This window comes from Cololabis saira, chromosome 11 (genome assembly GCF_033807715.1).
Source record: "Cololabis saira isolate AMF1-May2022 chromosome 11, fColSai1.1, whole genome shotgun sequence".
Lineage (NCBI taxonomy): Eukaryota > Metazoa > Chordata > Actinopteri > Beloniformes > Belonidae > Cololabis > Cololabis saira.
Window position 1 is genome coordinate 9,597,706 of NC_084597.1, and position 6,660 is coordinate 9,604,365.

At 40.3% G+C, this 6,660-nt stretch overlaps 1 non-coding gene across 1 annotated transcript; it reads right to left on the minus strand.

Annotated features, from left to right (window-relative positions):
* Positions 1-5,139: 5,139 nt before the first annotated feature.
* Positions 5,140-5,202, minus strand: LOC133455826 (small nucleolar RNA SNORD24). Its single transcript, XR_009783751.1, has one exon. It is a non-coding gene; the product is annotated as a small nucleolar RNA SNORD24 (small nucleolar RNA).
* Positions 5,203-6,660: the final 1,458 nt, after the last annotated feature.

Genomic DNA, 6,660 nt, shown 5'->3' on the forward strand with positions numbered 1-6,660 from the left:
ATACGTCACGCTTCTGTTTTTAGTTATTATTATCAAACTTTACAAATGTCTTACGAACAAAGCACATTTTACATTACACTATTTATTATTTAAGTACTCATTTTTCATTAGTTTATTTTTCCCTCATTCTTTTTTTTATTTTTTTTTCTTAATATTTTTTATTTTTATTTTTATAGTTATTTTTTTATTTTAATTCCTTTCCCTTTATGCAATCCCAATTTCATAGTAGGGGTGATTGTTCTCTAGATCTAATGTACTTATTTTTACATCTGATTTGGTCATTGTTTTTGTTAAATAAAGTTTAAAAACAAATCTAAAAAAATTGTCAATATGATTTTCCTTCCTTATTTATGTACTCGGTTTTCATCCATTCGTTAATTTATTTTTCCCTCATTCTTTTTTATTTATTTATTTTCTTCCTTTCCCTTTATGCTATCTCAATTTAATAGGAGGTGTGATTGTTCTCTCAATCTGATGTACTTATGTTTACATCTGAGTTTGTCATTGTTGTTGTTAAATAAAGTTTTAAAAAAAAATTAAAATGGTCTCTAATTTCTCTTCTTTATTTATTATTTAAGTACTCATTTTTCATTCATTCGTTTATTTATTTTCCCTCATTCTTTATTTATCTATTTATGTATTTATTTTTAAAGTTATTTATTTATTTTCTTCCTTTCCCTTTTAATAGGAGGTGTGATTGTTTTCTCAATCTGATGTACAGAGGGGTATTCCAGAAAAGCAGGTTCAACAAACTCTGAGTCTAAACCTGAACTCTGAGTTGACTTACCCTGAGATAGGAAACTCAGAGTTTTCGGTTCCAGAACAGCGGATATGAGTTAGTTCAATCAACTCTGAGTTTGTTAACCTTGAGTTAAGCGCGTGCATGAAGAAAATAAAAAGCCATCATCAATAGAGCCCTGATACTACGATTCACCATGGCAACTGGCGACAACAAAAGATCCACATACTTCACGCCACTCGAGTTAGAAGTGTTAATACGTGCGTATTTGATATATTCAGCATACATACATATTCAGTGGCCATTTCAATGTACTGTATAGTGGCTTTATCCCGATTAACAGTTGAGTTCTGCTCAGCCAACAGAAAGAATTTGCTCTGAACTGAGAGCACATGCGCAGTTTGTAATGTTGGAAATATATATGGCTGGAGAATGTCGTTCAGATAAATAATAGAGTGTGACGAAAAACGGAAACGTTCTGTAAGGTACTCATCAGGGAATGAAAGTATATCTAATCTTGGTCTAAACTTCCTCTCCTGACGTAAGGCATTGCGAATTAATTCGGCTTCGATGTCAATTGAATTCCAGAGGAAAAGACACCCCATGTCGGATAGCTGCTTCAGGCTCAGCAGGACGGAGGAGACAGAGAGAAACTCAGGGTTTATTGAAGAAAACCTGCTAGCGAGCAGGTTAGGTTCACAGGGTCAGTTGCCATAGTAACTGACTCAGAGTTTGAGTTACATCGCTTTCGGGAACTTAAAACTCTGAGTTTGTTAACCCTGAGATGAGGGAAACCCAGAATTTTCACAAAACCTGCTTCCTGGAATACCCCCCAGTTGTGTGAAAAAGTGTTTGCCCCCTTCCTGATTTCTTTTTTTTTTGCATGTTTGTCGCACTTAAATGTTTCAGATCATCAAACAAATTTAAATATAAGACAAAGATAACACAAGTAAACAAAAATGCAGTGTGTTCAAGTGAAAGTTTTTATTATTAAGGGGAATAAAATCCAAAGCTACATGGCCCTGTGTGAAAAAGTGATCCCCCCCGCTGTTAAAACATAAATTACCTGTGGTCTATCACATCTTTGGAAAGCTGGGTTCAATTTCTCTAGCCACACCCAGGCCTGATTACTGCCACACCTGTTCTCAATCAAGAAATCACATAGGACCTGCCTGACAAAGTGAAGTAGACCAAAAGATCCTCAAAAGCTAAACATCATGATGCGATCCAAAGACATTCAGGAACAAATGAGAAACAAAGAAATTGAGATCTATCAGTCTGGAAAAGGATACAAAGCCATTTCTAAAGCTTTGGGACTCCAGCGAACCACAGTTAGAGCAATTATCCACAAATGGAGAAAACATGGAACAGTGGTGAACTTTCCCAGGAGGCTGGCCGACCAAAATGACCCCAAGAGCAGCGACGACTCATCCAAGAGTCACAAAAGACCCCAGAACAACACCCAAAGACCTGCAGGCCTCACCTGCCAAATTAAGGTCATTGTTCATGACTCCACCATAAGAAAGAGCTGGGGCAAAAAAGTCCTGCATGGCAGAGTTCCAAGACGAAAACCACTGCTGAGCAAAAAGAACATAAAGGCTCGTCTCTGTTTTGCCAGAAAACATCTTGATGATCCCCAAGACTTTTGGGAAAATACTCTGTGGACTGATGAGATGAAAGTTTAACTTTTTGGAAGATGTACAAGAAATGTGCAAAAGAAAACTTGGTTGGGAAGAAAAGATAACACCAGATCTTTCACAGGAATGGTCACAGTGGCTGACAAACCTGCACAAACTGTCACTGCTAAAGGTGGATGGATGTATCAAACCAAAGGGCTTTGGACAAGTACACCATGCACAACTGCATAATTTCTCAGATGCTAGTGAACATGGATGTGGCACAGTTTCTTATTTGAGATTGGAAAACAGCTCTAAGGAAGTAAGCATTGCTTTCATGGTTGGAAAGTCCAGAGTTGTACCAGTGAAGCAAACTAGAATACCCAGACTTGAACTTACAGCTGCTGTATTGGCTGTCCGAGTGGACAAAATGATAAAGAGAGCTTCAGCTGGAATTGGACCAGTCAGTGTACTGGACAGACAGCACAACAGTTTACAATATTACAACTTTGGAGGATCCTGAGGTCAAACAAGACATCATGGTCAACACTTGTGTCGTTGATGATGCTTCCAATGCTACAAACAAGCTTCTCAGCTATTTCTCAGATTGGAACAAATTGAAAATTTCAGTCTCCTGGTTTTTGAAGTTGAAAGACGTGTTTCAAGAGCTAAGAAACCAAGGTAAATCAACTCAAGGCAGGTCATGTGACAAGAAAGGGATGCTGCAGAACCACAAATCAAAGGTAAATGTTCAGCCACTGACCTGAGATGATTTACACAAAGCAGAAATGGCCAATATTCACTACAGTCAGCGACAAAGATTTCAAAAAGAAATCTCTCTCTTGGAAAAGGGAGCAGCATCTGTGCAGCAAACCAGTGACATCTACAGGTTGGATCCTGTACTTCAAGATGGACAGTTAAGAGTGGGATGATGCTTATGCCTGAAAAGGTAAAACATCCCATTATTCTGTCATACTCATATCTGAACTTATCCTACAACACATTCACAGGCAAGTGGGGCGTGATGGACGCAATCACATGCTCTCTGTTCTAAGAAAAACTTACTGGATTACTGGTGCAAACTCAGCCTGCAGGAAAATCGTTGCTGACTGTGTCATTTGCCGCCGCCTTCAAGGGAAGGTTGGAGAACAAAAGATGGCTGATTTGCCAGTTGAAAGAATCCTACCACACTCGCCACCATTTACAAATGTGGGAGTGGATTACTTCGGACCAATTGAAGTTAAAAGAGGCCGCAGCCAATCAAGAGATATGGAGTGATTTTTACATGCACGACAAGATGAGCGGTGCATCTTGAGATGGCCTATTCATAGTGATTCATGCATAAATGCCATTTGTCGGTTTATGTGTCGACGTGGACAAATTTCCAACCTCAGATCAGACAATGGAAGTAAGAAAAGCTCTCCAAAACTTGGACCAGAGCAAGATACAGAGTGATTTGGTACAGAAAGGAATTGATTGGACATTCAACCCCCTGCTGGATCTCATCATGGAGGAAAATGGAAGCGGCTCATTCCCCTCATAAGGAATGTGTTGTACTCCAACCTCAGACAGCAAACCTTAGATGATGAGAGTTTCTGTACCATTCTCTGTGAAGTTGAAGCCATTCTTAACAGCCGTCCCATCACACATCTTTCTGACGACCCTAATGACTTGGAAGCACTAACACCAAATTACATTCTGCTACTGAAATCCAAACCACTTCTTCCTCCTGGACTTTTTGAGGAACATGATCTGTACATCAAGTGAAGATGGAAACAGGTCCAGTATCTTTCTGATCTGTTGTGGAAATGGTGGGTGAGGGAATATCTTCCACTGCTTCAAGAGGGACAGATATGGACAAAGTCACGAAGGAACTTTGCTGTTAATGACATTGTTATCATCCTGGACCCATCCACGTAATTCATGGCTTATGGGCAAAGTGACCAGAACCTTTCCAGATAGAAGAGGAGCAGTCCGGTCAGTTCAAGTTAAAGCCAAGACTGGATTTGTGGAAAGGCCTGTCACAAAGCTCTGCATGCTAATGGAAGCATGTACTGTAGTTGAGGACTGAAAAGAATAAGGCCTCAGCATTGGCCAATGAAGAAAGAAGATTTAAGATGTTGAACACATACACTCTTTTTGGCTCCTTTTGATAGTTATGTTATTATGTAATTGTAAGTGGCACCAATACAATTATGGGGCCGGTGTGTAGGAGCCAATTCCTAGTTTAATTGTTGTGTATGTGTTTAGTTTAGTTTTTATTTATTTGTCTTGCCACTAGAGGAGGGAGGGCTAACTTTGATGCTGTCAGTCACACAGGTAATCAGCAGCTGCACTCACAGGTGCTAAAGGCTGGTGATTATCAGCAGTCAGAGCAGAGCGGTGGTGAAGCCACATGGTTCTTACCATAACCTAGGATTTGTGTTCAAGCCAGCAACATCATTTGATATATAAGTTCCTTTTTTATGAACTAAGTCTGTGCAATAAATGGGAACATCAACCAAAGACAAACCACGTCTGTACAGTCTAATTAATAGGACTGGAATATGTGTAAAGGACATTCCTGACCACCGCAGGTGACTAAGTCAGTTTTTGTTTTGAGATAGTCACCATAGTGGGAGTGTCTCCCTTTCCAGCAGCCTTCTGCGCAGCGCCAGCGAGCATCCTCTACCTCTTCTCCTGCTTGGTCTCTGGCCTGTATTTGTGGACCAACTTGAACAGCTGGGTGGCTGAAGAGTAACATCACATTAGAAACTCCACCATCAACCCATGGAGCAATGAGACTGCATCAGTGATCTTGGTGGAAATATTCAGCACGACTCAGATAGCAAATATTCATCATTTGCAAAAGTGGCAAAAGTATCATCAAGGACCCACAACCTAGCATGAGAGCATGTCATCATGCCAATTCAATTCAATTCAATTCAATGTATTTGTATAGCGTCAAATCATTACAAAGGTCATCGTATGATGCTTCACAACAGGAAAAACAGAGATAAGCAAGATTTTTCATAGAAGACGATTAAGCTTACTCTTAAAGACAGAGAGTGTATCCGCCTCTCGGATCAAGACTGGAAGATTATTCCAGAGGTTAGGGGTCTGAAATTTGAAGGCTCTGTCTGCCTCCAATTCTGCTCTTGGAGACTGTAGGAATCACAAGTAATCCTGCATTCTGATCTTGTTGGGAACTATGAGCTCTTTGAGGTAGGATGGAGCCTGACCATTCAGGACTTTAAAGGTGAGGACGACTTTAAACTCTATTCTGGCTTTTACGAGGAGCCAGTGAAAGGAGACTAATATTGGGGTGATATGGTCTCTTTTCCCAGTTCTTGTTAGCACATGAGCCAGCTGGAGAGACTTTAGTGTCTTGCTGGTACAGCCTGAAAACAAGGAGTTACAATAATCCCGTGTTTCTCAATCCTGGTCCTCGTGGGCCCCTGTCCTGCATGTTTTAGATGCTACCCTGCTTCAGCACACCGTTATAAAAGTACCTGTGTCATCAACAGAGTTGTGCAGACCTTGGTGACAAGCTAATGAGGACCTTTAATTAGAATCAGGTGTGTTGGTGCAGGGAAACATCTAAAACATGCAGGACAGGGGCCCACGAGGACCAGGATTGAGAAGCACTGCAATAATCTAACCTTGAGGTGACAAATGCATGTACTATTTTTTCAGCATCTTTCTGTGACAGGATGTGTCTGATTTGGGCAATATTACATAGATGAAAATAGGCAGTTCTTTAAATTTGCTTGATGTGGGTGTTGTGACTTGAATTGATTTGAAACAAACAAAAACCTACAAGTCACTGAGGCGCTGGTTGACCTTAAACAGATGACGTGTCTCCTTGGGCAGCATGTAAGTTGTTTGAATGAATGTCCATAAACATTCTTTGTGATGCTCAAAAAATGGGTATTTATTAGTATACACAGAAGCTCCTTTGTCACCAACGAACTTGCTTGAGATTAGTAAAAGTGCAAGATGAACAAAAAACTGCAACCATGCAAAGCCAAAGTGAAACTGTCAAAAAAACTGTGTGCTCACCGGTAACTAGCACACCTGCCCGTGATTAGCCTCACCTTTCTGAAACCTATTCCCTGGCTCCATACACCACCTACAGTGCAAAAAATGGCACTACAATTCACATACCCCTGTTCTTCGATGGAAAGCACAACAATATAAATTGGCTCTAACAGTGGGATTTAAAGGACATGTGTCCTGATCGAATATGACTCCCAGATTCTTTACAGTGGTGCTAGAGGCCGGAGTAAAGCCGTCCAGAGTAGGTGTATTACCCAAAAATGCCTT